At 37.7% G+C, this 16,831-nt stretch overlaps 1 protein-coding gene across 1 annotated transcript in view; it reads left to right on the top strand.

Moving 5' to 3' along the window:
- The window catches only part of elfn1a (extracellular leucine-rich repeat and fibronectin type III domain containing 1a), a 71,858-nt gene that overhangs the window by 42,436 nt on the left and 12,591 nt on the right, over positions 1–16,831 (top strand). The window contains exon 2 of the mRNA XM_069148739.1: positions 5,315–5,405. The gene's annotated coding sequence lies outside the window, so the exon portion shown is untranslated. The remainder of the gene's footprint in view (positions 1–5,314; positions 5,406–16,831) is intronic.

Here is a 16,831-nt window from a genome sequence, read left to right as displayed (position 1 = left end):
TGGAACCGACGTCAATTCATTTTTAAGGACACTTTCTCTGAATTGCAGATGGCTGTTGGTAACACCTGATGCCCACAGGGTCACCAAGGAGTGCAACACTCCCACTAGAGGTATCGAGGGAGAGTGCTCTCGATCAGCTTGTAAAGTTGCACCTAGTAAATTTAAACCTCTTTCATTTTCAAAATTGCTCCTTCAAAGGTCAAACTTTTGTATTAAACTTTTCTCCACCATCTTTTAGAGAAATGTATGAGTGTGGGGTTCCTGTTTACCAGAAGATGATTCAAAATCTGTATCACAAAGATGAAAATCTGAGCAGATCATATTGTTCGGCATATACGGTATCTGACCTGGAAACCAGTTTATCATATTCAATAAATACTGCAAAAATAAACCACGATATAAAGGAATACTGTATGATTTGCGATGCAAGTGGTTCCACATGTAATCATAAAAGTATGACATTAAATCTGTACAACTATTGAACAGTCAGTTTTTGAGCTGAGTGTTTGTTGCGTGAAGAGCTGTCATTTTGATGAAGGTCCAATCCAATAATTGGATTAGTTGAATTAGTTATTCCTCACTGTTCCTCAACAACAACATGGAGCCACACATCAGAGGATTTTGGGGGCTTCAAAACAAAAATATGAAACCAACACAGCAACACGATACAGCATGCAGGTGAGCTCAGTTGAGGTGGTGCTAATGGTGGCCATAATAACCTCACTGTTACAAGCAACAATGAAGGCTGTGATACATTTTATCTAATGTTGTCAATTTGCATAGTGTTGTAAAATGTATAATACACAAAATTAATAAATTAGCGATTTCTGCTGTGCCGAAGGACACATCATGTCGTTGAATAATGAACTTTGCCGACTGATTTCTTAATATTTTAAAGCAATATTCACTTTAAAAAAAAAATATCTCCCTTTCTGCCATCTTTGTTTTATTACCATCTTAATCGAAGCCTTTACTCTGAAAACCACTTAAGCACACTAATCTCTCACATTAATGAACGGGCACAACAAGATGGTTTGCCTTTTTTACGCAGGAAGAAGAGGAGGGCACATATAATTTGACTTGGGGTCACTTCTTTTCTGAATATATTAGACTGCATACAACCAGTCTTGACTAGCAAATCAAAAGTACCTGTCCTCACAAATTGGGATCCACTTAAGACAGTAATAGTGGGCTATGAATCCAATGAAATTAACGGAGACATCCTTTATGCACATGAATAAACATTGCTACATTGTGATGTTCCTTCTTTATTTCCTTAAAGCTATAAATTGCTTCCATAATAACATTTTCATGAGTTACATAATTAAAGTTTTGATGAGTCACCTCATAAAAATGTGACATGGTACAGAATCAATCGGTAGTGATTTAAATTGTGAACAGTTGCGTCACACCTCGGTCCATAGCGAGCTATTTTTGTCCTCATCCACGTGCGCCGCTCTGCACGTCAGCAGCCGAGCAGAATCAGTCAGATTGGTGCCAGTGTTCAACCTTTCAATGCTCTGGGTCAGCATGCTGGAGATGTGCCAAAAAAATTCCAGCTCCTCAAGACCATATCAGGTCTGCTTCTCCTCACAACCTCCACTCCTCCCCCTGCTGCGTCCCCTTCCTCCAGGGCTGCAACCTGATCCATCCTCACATTCGTCATGTCTCAGGAGAAGCACCTCAAAAGATAAACATTTCTGTTCAAAAGAGGGATGTATACTGTTCCACTTCTCCACCTTAAACAGTCCATACTTCTCAGAAAAGGGTACCTAAATATAAACTGTATATTTTTAGTAAATTGATTCCAGAAGAAAACACTTAAAGTTATGGTTTCTCTCAGTGTTAGTAAAGATATGACTTAATTTACTGTAAGAAAATTACCTTAAAGTTGAGAAATGTACATCGTGATTGATTTACAGATGGAAATTTGTAATTTAATCCTGACATCTGCAGTATCAATTGTTCAACAGCACATCAGTGTGAGTTTTCAGTGTGTACAGTCAAGCCGGTGATTTTTAGCATATGATTGGCTTGGACTATATGACACTGGGCAGATGGGTGCCCAAGAGCACTGGACCCTTCCCCCCTTTTTCACCTACAGTCCTGTGCAACCACTCTGATTGTAAAACCACTGAGTGCATCCAGAATCAATAATGTTGCAGGATAACAAGTTAGCAGTCAAAGCAGAAACTTGACCTCTGCAGGAAAACAAATGTAGCCAGTTGTTGTATCATCATGGGGACAATAAACAATCTTATATTCTACAATACATGGACAGACAATGCAAAACAACACCTTATCAGCTCGGAAAAAAAAAAAAAATCCCTTCATACTAAAGTAATTTTGCACGTATCGTTGTTGCAGGTGCAGATTTTTAGATTGGTACATTAGTTGGATTTAGTTGGGTGTCTCCAAATTTAATTAAGCAGTTGTTTACTTTCCTAAAAACGTTTCCTTAAATTATTTTGTATCTGTTGATGTCCAGAAAGACATTTGAAAAATTGGAAACCCTTTTCATACAATGCAGATTGAAAAAAATAAAGCCACATTCTCAACCTTTTCCACCTGTTAATGCAATCCTGGCTGGTTAACATTTTCTGTCAACAAGATTAGGAAAACACTTTTAGTTAACATAATCTTCAGGTTGCAAAAGAACTGTAAGTGAATGATGTTGAGAACTTTTTATAGATATGTTTTTATTCATTTAATGCTCTAGTTTAAGGTAAGGTGAAAAAAAGTTGCCCTGCACTTTGTACATCTGCCATCCAACCCATCCCTACGAAGCAAATCTGGTAGATACATATATTACTGCATCCACTCAAAAATCACATTACCTGTGAACATATTGCAGCCAGTAATTACATGTCACTACATTATAATTGGGAAAAGAATTCAGTAATCTGTAAACATAATTTCTAGGAGACAGAACTGGTTTATATGCTAATTATCCTGTTAACCTTGGAGAGTTACAATACAAGAAAAATATTTATAACAACATCATAACTAACATCTTATCTGTACATATGGTCACATTGTTTATGTTACATCATGTTGCACTGAAGTTATTTGCATACCTGGAAGCGTGTGCCAACACGACAAACCTATCTTTATCTGATTCACAGCAACATTCATTAAGAATAATTATTTTCTTCCACATAATGAGCACCTCCCTGAATTCCCTCATGGAGTAACATTCAGCTCATACCTAATTTGTGGCGGTGAAGCCAGTGTGCACATGTGATCGTGTTGAAGGAAAAAACTCTGGAGCAACCTGCCTGTTAGAGCCCAGTGTGGGGAGAAAGAAATGTTCCCTCTTGGTTGAAACATGGCAGCAGGGGCAGCTGCAGGACTGACCCTGCCAAGGACGGAGAGCTTCCCATGCCTGTTCAATGCCGTAAAATGGGTCATTGAACGGCTAAATGGAGTCATTATGATGAGTAATTAAAAGAATACTGCTGAAAACTCCCCTTTTCTCTTGGTTCCGCTGCTTTTTTGTGTTGTCACGGGTCTTTGCTGAAAGGCAGCTGCCTTGGGCCACTTTAACTATCACCCCTTTCACTGGAATGCAAATAGCAGCCTTAGCAGCTAATTGAATCACATTATCTATTGTCCTCTCATTTACTGAAAATCTAGCCATTTTGCAGATTTCCATTACTGATTGTTGAAGATTGGATTTTGCCTGGGCTTTTCATCTGATACATGTCATACACTCTGAATCATAACGGATGAAAACGCCGAATTGTTTCATTACAGCGAGAGGAGTAATATGAATACTGAGTGTGCACTAATCTGAAGCTTGTCTTATACAGACATTAATATGTATGTAGGTGGGGAAAATTGCAGCCCTGCATCGCTGCATTCTGTAGAGTCTCTGTAAACAGAGTCGTAACGGCAAGGATGAGGCATGGACAAAAAGATGAAGAAATCATGTTTCATTTCTGGTTCACTTTTTGTAGTGAATACAAAGCATCCATCTCTCTATAGTACAAAGCTTCTCTTTCTCTTTATTTTAGCTCCCAAAAAAATGCTTGAAGATGTGTCCAAGTAGCCTCCCCCTGGGCAGTGTTTGCAGCACATTCTCATTCACTTCATGGGGAGTCATTAAGATGAAGGGGGGCTGATGTTTGATTAATTAGTAAAACTAACTTTGGCAAGACCAGAAACTGAAACAGAGGATTTCATTAGCTTGTGCTTGTTAGATAAGGTTAATGAGGTGGTTTTGATTCTTGAAAAAATGAGAGGAAAAAAAAAAAAAACTTCACATTGCTGAATACATTTTGGAGGCTGCAATGCCAAAGGAAGGTTATCCAAAGCAGCCTTTTTATTACATGCTTCATTCAGACTGGCCTCCACGGATGGATTTAACATGTTGATTTAAATACTTATAGCCTATAAAAAGGTTAAGTTAGTCCCTCCAGAACTTCACTATTATTATTGTTGCGATCGAAAATTATTCATTTTGCAGCGGTTGTTCTCAAAAGAACGTGCTCATATTTGTTGAGTTTTATGTGATCTGTTATAAAACTGTGGTAACTGTTAAAAATTGCAAGAAAATGAATAGATTTTCTTTTCTTTTTTAACAATGGCCCAATAAAGAGTCACATGTATTCACTTTTTACAATATAAAGCATGCTGCACATTACAGGGGTAGTTGTTTTCTTTTTTCTGAACTCAAAAAAATGTAGTCATAAAAGTGATATAGTTTACAAAAAGGTCTATGACAGCATCCATAGGATTTATCCTCTGTGCAAATTAGTGCTTTAAATGCTTTGTAGATATTGATTTAACGTGTGTGCAAACAGAAAGTATAATCTCTAACTGGATGTATAAAACTCTGTAAACTGTAATTTGACACATACTGTATAACTAGACTGATGCAGGGAAGTTCAACTGCTGATAGCTTCATTCATATCATAAAACTAAATTTCCCCTGCGCCCCGTCACTTGTGGTTTTGCAGTTTTTTTCTAGTCAACCGACGTGGTTTGTTTTGAAAATGAGAGGAGAGGTTGAAGTGCCCTGCTGATTGAGTTATATTTGAGGACAAAGTAAGTTTTGTGCCTCAACGGCTTCAGCAGAGCTTCTATGGGGCAACTTTGCTGCAGAGAAATGTGGGAATTTGGCAAAAATTGCATGATCCAGAGATTATTATAATTTGCATTCATTGTTGTAATTGCAAGATTGCAAATTCCGAGAGGGGCTATCAACTAGTTAACATTCAAAATATATTTTTTGTACTGAGGCGCTTGAAAGTAAACATCTTCATAGCAAATTAAATATTTACATGTACTCCTGTCATTTATCACTCCTCAGAGTTCAACAGAGGAAACCAGTGAACATCTGCACTGCTGGAGAACATCAGGGATGCTTTCTCAAACTGAGGACTTCAAACTAGACTACAGAGGTAAGTGCAGGTGTTTTGGTACAGTTGTGCGTGTTGCTCGAATGAACTGCAGCTCTGCATGAGCAAACGCCCCTAAGAGGATCACAGAGAATCCATCGCTAATCCACTGGTCAATACACATGACAAGTACAGTACAGTGCCAAAGACAAGCCACTCAAAGGACATGTCATCCTGAGAGTGGACAGCATGAATATCCCTCTGTAGATTTATGTTGTCCTCAGGTCTCCCTGTTTCAACTTCTGCTTTTTCACTTATACAAGTACGTTGGCACATGAAACTGCTGTTACTGGATTTAGAAGGCAAGATGGAGGCATATAATACAGTAGACTATAGTAATTTCAACCCCATAATAAGATGACAAAGTAATTTTTGTCTTTATAACAACGATCACTTGTGTTTAAATGATCAAGCAGTTTAATGCCTAAATTATAATAGTAAAAAGTAAGTAAATAAGTGAGTAAAACTTTATACAGCCTATTTATATCCCAGGTTAAAAAGTGTAAAACTTGCACCAAGTAAAAACAAACAAGTATGTAAATTACTTAACATTTATAAATTCAATTTCAAAAGTTTATCATCACCCTCTGAAAAGTTTGTGGTCCAGAAATGTAAATGGAATCATTAAGACTGGGTATGGAAATATATAGGTATAAATAGGCATTCACATAAACTGTGATAAGTAATACTGCATTACTGATTGATTATTTATTTTACCATATACTGTATGGTCTAATAGTGTCGCCTCCATTGTGTCTTTTTTTACCCTCTTTATTAAAATTCCTTTGAAAAGTCATTTTTGTTTGCTCACTTATGTTATATTGAAACCTCAACCTAATACACAATTCTTTGGATTGTCTTCTTTCCCCTTTGCTTTGCTCTATCCCTGTTCTTTAAACTGGTGACCAAACAACAAGTAATAAATGGCTGATGTGGGCACAGTGACTGACCGAACAATTAGTGCTAACCCTTCACGGATGGTATGCGGCCCCGTGAATCATCACTTACTTGCTTTATATTTTCATAATAACCTACACAACCTTTCAACTTAACTGGCTCACTAGTTACTCAGCTTGTCTGTCACGTAGCACAGAGCAGGATGGGAGTGCCCTATGGCTTCATTAAAGCAGATGTCATGTGGTTCAACAGCAATCAGAGTTTTTCTAAACTTGACACCTCCCTCTTGCCCTTTACTTACTGTAATTATATAGAGGGTGGATGCTGTACAATACTCTATATAATGGACTAGGGGGGACAAGTAGCATTAACATCACTGTAACAACTCGTATAATATAGTTCTGCCTTGATTTAAGAGCACCAGAAAAATAGAAAAAAAATAAATAAATTGTTATTTCTGGAAACTCAGTCGTACAGTGTTTGAAAATAAAATTTGTGGCAGGTAAGATATCGACTTGTCCAGTGCCTTCATAGCATAAAGTGTTTGCAAATAAAATTTGTGGCAGGTAAGATATCTACTTGTCCAGTGCCTTCATGTCATAATAGCCCCATTCCAGATAGCATGTAATGAGCATTAACTCAGCATTAATTAAAAGTACAGATTATTTTTTTTTAAATTATAATTTCAAACCATAAGACTTATCTAAAAGTCAAACTACAACAAGTAGAGAGATGCAATCTTAAAATGAAGAGCAGCCTAAAGAAGAACTATGATGATGTAGTTGTAAATACTAAGACAGACATTTAAAATAATAACATGCTAAAAAGGTGTTTCATATATTGTAGATAATGACAAGCTTATAAGACCATCACAGGCATGTCGTATCGGCGTTTAATGTTGGCTGATATGAGCTGATGTGAAAACTTTTTTTTTACAGAACATAATGCAGAAAAAGATGCGAGAAGTAAATTAGAAATAGCTACATTTCCGGGTTTTTTTTAAACAGCTTTTAATAATTATTAAATTCCCATAAAAGTTTACTGTTTCAAAACCCCATCTGAGGGATAATTGCAGAATATAAGTGTTCATGTATACTGTATTTTCAGGTCACACAACTAATATTGACCAATATATCAATATGGGAATTTTATACTTTTTAATATCAGTATCGGACCCCAAAATCTGGTCAGTTGGTTACATTCATTTGTAGCAATATTCAGAATATGAGCTGATCTGCCGGAATACACAAAAAAAAAGATAATGAATCTGATGTTTTAGTGAATAAAGAAAACCTTTTTGTTGCATTTTGATGTGTTTCTTAAAAAGAGTTTGTGTTTTAGATTTTTGGCTTACATTGCAATACATATTTTCCAAGTTTTTGTTCCAAATGGGAGCAGCCATTTATGTAATTTTAATCAAAACCAAAAGTTGAGAGGCAATGAGCCTTTGTATATTAATCCTTTGTATATATTATTGTCAATCATATAAGGGAAGCCATGTTTGGACAGACTTCAAAAATCAAATCCCCATTGGATGCACCAAATACGTGCGTTTGAGTGCTGGATCAATTGAATAACTTTGATTTAATCCTTGCTGCCTTTCAAATCCGGCTAAAATGGATTTTTCTTATGTTGAACTGCCCAGATATATTTCTGATTTACCAATTCCTAGGTTATAAATATAAAACCACATTATGTAACGAGCACAACAAGCCGATACACTATTTATTGCCATCCTAAAACAAGTTTGGCAGCCCATGAACGAGTAATGCAGCTCGGTTTTAACCACTGTCAATAAAAGCTGAGGATGTGGTGCTATTGAGGCTGAAGTGACAGGTCTGTGGGTCCAGAGCTGGAGAGGGACCGCAAAACTCCCAGTTTAATTATTATATTTCTAAGAAGAGAGTCCAGAGAAATATTCTTTTAGGGGACCCACATTTCAGAGTTTCTCCGGAGAGATGTATGCTTTTACTTTACTGGTCTGTCAGATATGCAGAGAGTAATATGACAATCTGCTTTAATTAAGGCACAATTTATTTGTATTATTACTATAATCTCTTAACACGTTTTAGTTTGACTTTTAAAATCAGTATAAAAGTTGACACAGAAAACAGAATACCATCAAGTCATTGATCACGGTAATGATCATCCTCCCGTCCGGGTCACGACAGCTTCAGCCCTATGAAGCTGTATAGTGCCAGCTCCTCCATCAACCTCAATTCCTAATTGATGGCACTCGAGAAGAGTTATTTGAATGGATTACCGTAAAGAGCATCATGGATTAGCCTGTGAGAGACATGGATCCTGAGGGAGTCTTAAATTGGTCACATAAGGTGATTATAATACATCTGTATGGTTAGCAGTTATTGGGCTCCGTCTTCATCAAAGCAATTTAACCCTTCCTCATCGCCTCATCATTTGCTCAAGGGATTGATATCACTTTGGCCAGTTACCCATCACGTGGGCTGCAGCGTGCATGTTGGCTGCAGAGGTGTTTGTTGGTGCCCAAACAGTGCACACGATTATGGGATCAATGCTGACAGGATGGAAACACAACCGGCTGCACATACGGCTTCAGTTTATTTCGTTGTCATTGATGACTTAGCTGCCGGGACGTTATGATGGTAACACATGGAGACCATATAAAACCAACCTGTCCTTTTGTTGACCGTTAGGGTCTTTTAGGCAAGATTAGTGCAACATACCACATTCTCTATGACAGCATCATCCAAATTTAAAAGACTAAATGGCTAGTTTACACCACTTGATTAATGATTCATGTGATTACTTTATTACTGGGACCAACTGTGCTAAATCAGACTAAAAGAGAATCCAACAGCACCGCCTCCTCAGTGGGACTGTGGCAGCTTGGTATCGGTGCATTTCCCAGAATTGAACTCATCCACTCGCCTGGCCCGGGCTGTCTTCGGCCCTAATGTACTGTAATGTTTAGTGATCACTTTACTCACTTGATGCTCCCTCAGTACATTAATTTGTTGATGAGAGCCCCATCTATCAGAAATATAGCCAGTGTTTTTTAGATCAGCCAGATTAAAGGCTTTGCTATGTGAAAGAAGAGAGGATCCAAATTAGTCCATAACTGTAGAGTACAGCATCCTTCAGCAACTACCATGGACATGTTTTAGTCCTTTTGTGTCAGCCCTCATTAAAACAGCAATGGTAGTTGTAAAAACAAAAAGGTCCAAAACCAGCAGAAAATGGTGGTTTGAATGTCTGCAACATCAACTTTTCTTGTGGTTAAATGCTCCACTCTAGTGAGGGTCTAAAAGTAGGATCAGGCAAACCAAAAGTGACCACACCATCAGAGGATCAATACATCAAGCTTTGTTCACTGAGAGATAGAAAAGTAACTTCATCCCAGATACAGATTTTTCTAAATAAAGAACATAAGACTCCAATCAGCAAGAGTCCTGCCAAAAGAAGGTTGTCTAGTGCTCTCAGAGGATGAGTATAGGCCTTTTAAACCACTTCTCAGGAGGGGGAACAAGGCCAAACTCTTAGGGTGGGCGAAGACAAACCACTACTTCACAGACTGGAAAAAAAGTCCTATTTACTGATAAATCTAAGTCCAAGATTTATGGCAGTAACAGGAGGGTGTAAGGAAGGAGACAAACAAGAGAGGAAATGATACTGCAGTCTATCAAGGCGATAGTGAAACAGTGATGGAAGTCTGTGGGTGTTTTTTTGGAGTTGGATGCTGCACCAAATCAACTGCCTGACCAAGGAAAAGTAGCTCTCGCCAAGTCAACACACTGCTAGTTCTTATAATGTCATCTCCATTATGTTAATCAAATGCTATATATTGTTAATACAGACGAGCACAGGCAACAAGGCTGTGGCTCAACAATGAGAAAGGCAATCATGGAGAAAATGAATGCGAGTTAAAACATGGCAACACAGTTTTGACAGACAGCTGTCAGCCGGTCATTACAGATTCTCTAATGATTTTTTTCCACATCGCTGATAAAATGCTGTGGCACCTTTCTCTGCATGACGGGACTTTTCTCGAATCATGACACCTCAGCTCTTCCCTCTTATTATTACATGCCATTCACGCAGCGAGGCAACTGAAGACAATGGCTCTCGTCTGTGTTGGAATTTAAGTGGTAAAACTAAAGCAAAAACACAAACAAGCTGTGCATTTAATGCACTCAGGCCTACTGTAGTGAAACACAGGCTCAGTTCTCGAGTGAAAAAAAAAAACATGGGATAAGTGGCGCTTTTTTTAACACCTACAGAGTGGGATTAGAACGCAAGGCCGCTCACCTTTAAAGAAGGATCTCTGGCCATCTGCCTTTGCTTACTCTTTTCAAAAGATGCCCTTCATTTTTGTCATGTTTTTTATATATTTCCATTTAATTTCTTTTGTAAGACATTAATGAACTAAAGCAGGGAACTAGTTATGAAGATTATGTGATATAACAGAATAAAATCTGCAGGTAAATTAATCTTTCGAGACTTTAACATGAAATCATCTGTGCCTACTGTTCATATACTTGCAGATAAATGTTATATGACTTACTGTTTATAATAAGGAGCTAAAACTGATATGAAAAGTGTCTCAGTTATATAGGCTTACCATTGCCCTTTCAATCTTGTTTAGTGATTTTCTTCAGAAGTTTTCTTTGGTCTGAAAGATTGCAGGAGATGAGACAGTAGGCTACTCAAATGAGAAAACTACCACTGCATCGTTTTGTCACAGCATCATTTGACAAACCATTTGAAAGTATTCATTTCATTAGCTTTTAATCTCCCTTAATCACATACTCCGTTATATCACCCCCCCTTTTTGTCATCACTTTTAAATAGTAATGAAAATATACACACACACACACATATTTATCATTTTCTCTCATTCCCTACTATATTTGGTTGTTTCTATTTACAATAACAGGACGTGATATCACCATTTTACGATTGATACGTTGTGCCTCTATGCTCACTCCCATCTTTGGAAGACATCTCTAAAGCTGAAAATTGCATCTAAAAAGGATTATAGATTAGCATCAGTGTCTGACTGCCCAACTTGGGCAGTAACGTGTCAGGATTGTGGCACAGACCCAATAAAGAATCACTCACTCTGTTTAGAAAGCTGAGTTGAATCAGTAATTAATCTAAAAACAGTATATTGGCGACGTGACTTATCTGAGTAAAAAAGTAAATCATGCTGTTTCATTGAAATGTTTGTCAGATGACGTCAACTGGGAAAGATTGAGATTCTTGTGTGTCCAGGTTTTCTGCACAGCAACTATATTTACTTTTCATTTATATTTTACCTTAAACTAGTGAGAGGGAATGAAGTGAATAAATAAATACTATTAATGGCTGAATGAAATACCCCTTATATCACTTGCATACATATGTGCTGTGTTCCAAATGACGCACTTCCCCCCATGAACTCACAGATAGTACTCTTCCATACTGGTACATTTACTTGTGTAGTACTTACATTTTGACAGGGTGGTGATATCTCAAATCGCACACTGCTGTTCTGCACTTACTGGAAACAACCGTACTATTTGAAGGCATCACTTGTCAACATATCTGCTTTTTTCTCTGTTTCAAGTGCACAATAAACACACTGATGGCTTCTATCCAACAGCAGTATGGTGGTACTTTGTAAAAAAAAAAAAAAAAAAAATGTTGTGTAGTGTATGTTTTCATCCCATTCAGTTTATTCATTCTGTACAAAGTCTAAAAAGGGCTTTTACACCTACAGCATATATAGTATATACTATTAGACTAATAGGCTTTCTGATGACCATTGCACCATGGATAACCATTCAACCTGCAGAGGATGATCCAAAAACTATCAATTGGACACCAACAATTTCTGAAGTATGCTATGATGACTCAATCAGAAGTACATCAATCCCAGAGAGTGCACATGCAGAGACAAAACATCAAAAACTGAGAGACATATTTGATTCACACTCTGAGCGCAGGTGAATCCTTTAACCTTCTGAGGTGATACATTTGCTGCAGAACATGCACCTCTCTTACTTGATATTGTGTAAAACAACACACCGTCACACATTTTCTGCCTTCCTTTATTATAATGTCTTAACACCTTGTATCTATTATTCAGTCAGACTGAATTTCAGCCCCACTTTCTACTCAATAACACATGTTCACCTATTCTTAGTGTATTATGTATGTGTTTGCTTGATGCCTTTGTTTTCTGACCCTGATGGGGACACATTAGTGATGAAACGTTAGTCCAGTTGCAATATTAAAGTCTGCAACTCAATTAGCGTGATCCAGTTTTGCTTTTACAAACTCTCACTGAAGCTTTATTCAGCAGTGTACGGTGTGTCAAAATAATATCTCCGTGGACTGACTAAAAGCAGTCACTTCAACAGGGCACGGTGAAAGTAGAACGCATTACATAAAGCATCTGTCCAATCTGTAATATATCTTGTCGTGTGACCTTTCGACTTTGTTGTTGGATGATAATTGCCTCTGTCTCATCTCCTTAGTAGGTTATGACACAGGTGACATTTATTGACTACACATCCTTCTACAAGTATTTTACAATAAGTGTGCAAAAGGCAATGAAGATAAGGAGCATCTGTGAGAGAGAGAGAGATAATTGTTTTATGTGGATGATTTGCATGTTGGTGATGGAGACTGCTATTAAAAACCTTATTGTGGTGTTATTTTCTTTAAATAGGTAATGATGTAGTCTAATAAAACACCTGCCAGACAGGAAGCGTGTGAATGGCATTGTTAGGGCTGTGACAATTATAGCATCACCTCTGAGAGCTACTCAAACTTCTGTTTAGTATGCATACATTTAAATAATTTTCCTTCATGAAGAAATAATATTTTAAAACCAGCAAAGCAATTACTGCTTGTTTCCCATGTGCATTTATTAAAGTAAATTCAGAAGGACATCATCAATAAAAATGCAAATTCTGTCACATTCTTCTTGTCTGTTTATCCATGTGTGTATCCATTAGCATTGAAAGCTTTTATTGGTTGCATCCTCCAAGCTAACTGTGATAAAAAGTCATCCCAGCGGTGTATCTGTCACCTCAGGTTGAGATCTCTTTCAAGTCTACACTCGGCTTTCTGTGGTTGGACCCCAAAAAAAAAAAAAAATTCACTCCTTTGCTAGTCAAGCACAAGCTCCATGTTGCATCCTCTGCTCCTCATGGAGCCTGAGAGAATTTTCCCTGTCAGAAACAATAACTTTCTTTTCAAGGGAGAGACAGTTTTATTTCTCAGCATAGCTATCACACGAGGTGGTTGTTTCCATTTGTTGCCCTGGTGTTTCCTTCACTGCACTCATCGTAAATAGATCAAATAGTACCAAAAGTCGGACTTTGTGAACATCTTTGCTAGCACCAAATGATTGTATTTCCTGTCACCTTGTCCAACTTTGATTGCCTTCCGGGTTCGGTAGAAGGAGTGCATACTGTATGTTTAAGTAGAAGATGAAGTCAATATTTCTCCCAAATCAGGTAATCATCAGCTGTATACACACATTTACAAGACAGATTACAACACCTGCTCAATTAATCTGTTGCTACTGATGCTCCTATTCTCTGTCGCTGACCACCACATGCTTAAATGCACCATCCATGTCGAGAGTATTGTACAGGCCGACTGGAAATAGGCCTCAGAGCCTGTTAAGTGTGTTGAAAAGTCAATTTACCCGAACTAATTTAAAATCTGGATAGGAGGGTAAAATTATCTATAAACCAAACTAACTCTTCACAGTGTAGATTATTCCGGTTAAACTTGTCTCACATTGTCTTTGTGGAGCTAATCTCAAAGTGATAATGTCCTCTTCCTAACTGTGTCAGATAGTCTATTGGGTCAGACAGATATAACCACTCAGCACAGGGAATGGCTGCTCCTGTTCACAGCGTGTCAATCACAACACTGAGGCTAGTTGAGCTGTCAGTCAGAAACATGGTGCTGCTGTCCAGTATAATTGAATTAGCTTCATTCTCTTTCTGAAGGTTAATTGGTGGGGAAAACTTGGCTGAGCATGGCAATGTAATTGACAAAGATAAGAATGGCTGTCTTATCACAGATTTTATCAGCATATGTGAACTTTATCATTCCTCTAAACATCAGATATTAAAACTATAAAAGGAATTAACACCGAGCAGTTCAGTTAAATCCTTCCTGATTGTGAATTTTTTCTATAACTTTCTGTCGCACTCAGGGCTGCGCAGGAACTCCCAATTTAGCTCAATATGTCATGAGTCAGCAGCTTGAGACATTGCTGGCAGATGCTTTGGTTTGGAGGGCAACATAACGTGGCTAGTTGATGGTCAGTTGATGGCCTGGAAAATTGCATTTAAACCTTCAGGTGTTATTCCAAGTCGTATCTTACTTTCAAACATAGAGAATTAAATTAAACTCTACTCTGCTCCTGTCCCTTTGATAAATGCGCTCTACAATGCAGTTGCTTTTGGCCTGTTCAGTATGCATCCTGTAGAGCTGACCCATTATGGTTTTATTACAGAAAGGCATTTTTGAAGTCTGCAGCACTGAGATCACAGCACTAATGTCAGGAAGGAGCTGGGGACAGTTGAGCAGGATGGACTTTGTGCTTTCTTGTTTTAAGATAACTATTGTTCCTCGGCTGCTTTAATTCACCTGTAGGGTTTCACTGATGCATCTGTTTCCATTAGCGCAGTGTGATTCGACGCCGTTCTCTATGGCTTATCATCTTTATAAGAGGTGACGCCCAAAGTAGAGCTTTTAGTTTATAATGAGATTTTCTGCTCTCGTCTAAGCTTGAATCGTACTAGGTCATGAGCCTGTTGAAGGACTCTTGATACAGTGAAGAACAATAGAGTGAGATATTGGGAATTTACAAGAGATGGCAGGGCAGTAAGTCATTTAAAGTTTTACAAAGTATGACACCTGCGTAGAATAACAAGTAGTAAGTGAGCTGAATGTAACTTGCAAAAAAATACCGAGAGGCAGTTTCAAATTCAGGATGCCTGTGCATATCAGCCCAACCTTTACACTCAATGCCTTAATTATCCCAAAATAATCTGTTATTTGACATTTGGCACTAATGTATCATCAGCATTAATTGAGATCAACCAACACTTCAGCAATACTTATTATCCTGGTGCTAATGTGGAGCTAATTAGCATGGACCAGTATTAATTGGCAGCTGTAAGATTACGTGTCTTTTATCTATCTCTGTAAAACATTAATAAACCTGGGGTGCTAGAAAATTAACAAAAATAAAGGTTTAGTGTTCTATTTTTTTTTTTAACAATTATAGTAATATTACAGGCCTCAAGTCAGCTGTGAACTGATGAGTTCTGTTTTAAGCCAGGAGACGTGAATTATGTTCATTCAGCTGCTCTCTGCTTTTATTAAACAGAATCTATCTCTTTCCCTCTTTCAGCTGAGCCTTCCTTTTTTCCATGTTCAAATTATTTTTCTCACAAATCACTATTGCATGTGATGACTTTATTATTTATGTTGCAACATGGCTGAGACAGCCGATAAATATTCTATACGGAGTGACAGTAATCATTTAAATAACTATACATCAACCATGTAATTGACAAACCTAGTTTTACGCCACAGTGTGTAATACACCTGCCAGTTTACTACAGGATATAGTGTCAGTGTCATGGTTTGACCCGCTGGTGTAAAAAAGACTTAGGTTTGGCCACCAAAAAGCAAGTGGTTAGGTTTAAGAAAAAACTACTTGGTTAGGGTTCGGAAAAGATCATGGTTTGTGTTACAGTAAGTAATTTCACAAAAGTAACGTTACGTACGGCAAGTAAATTACTTAACATACATACATAAGTTATGTAAAGAACTTACTTACATTATCAAAAAGATAATGCGCAGGTTTGATTCATCCAACCATCTTCAACCAACAACTGTAGGATTGTGTCATACTTTATACCATGTATATATACATGGTATAAAGCATATGGTACATATATCATCACATTACCACTGTCACATGACCTTCTTGAACCCTGGTCATACATGCGTGTAGTCTTCACGCCTGGGCGAGGCAAAACGTGACACTCACACAATATCCTCTAGTGGACTGACAGGTGTATTATACACTTTAGCCTGATACTGGGATAAACTCTTCTTACCCAAACATGCCTTTTGTCATTGCATTTTTACAAGCCTTAGTTAAAGTGTTAAGGCAGATGTCAAGAAGCTACAGTGATAATAAATAAGATACTGATAGTATGGCTGTGTTTTTGGTTCATATTTTGCACAGAGGCTCTAACAAGACTTTTCCAAGTTACTAACCCGACCAAACATGCAATTATCTACATAAAGCCACAAAACAACATCAGAGGGACTTAAACATGCACAGCAAAAAGCAAAGAAGGGGGGTTTGTTTGTTCAGGAGGCTGCTGAACAAAGCCACAACTGAAGAACTACACTTCCAGAGATAAAAGTAAAACATGCCTGGTGGTGTATTTAATGTAGAAAAAAACTAAGTTGATGAACAAAACTTTGTACTGCTACCAGATGTTAAAAATGCCACCAGGAAC

This window comes from Embiotoca jacksoni, unplaced genomic scaffold, assembly GCF_022577435.1.
Source record: "Embiotoca jacksoni isolate LCO1_2020_lvr unplaced genomic scaffold, fEmbJac1.0.p SCAF_15, whole genome shotgun sequence".
NCBI lineage: Eukaryota > Metazoa > Chordata > Actinopteri > Embiotocidae > Embiotoca > Embiotoca jacksoni.
Note: the sequence above shows the minus strand (reverse complement) of the source record. Positions and strands in the feature narration are given on the sequence as shown.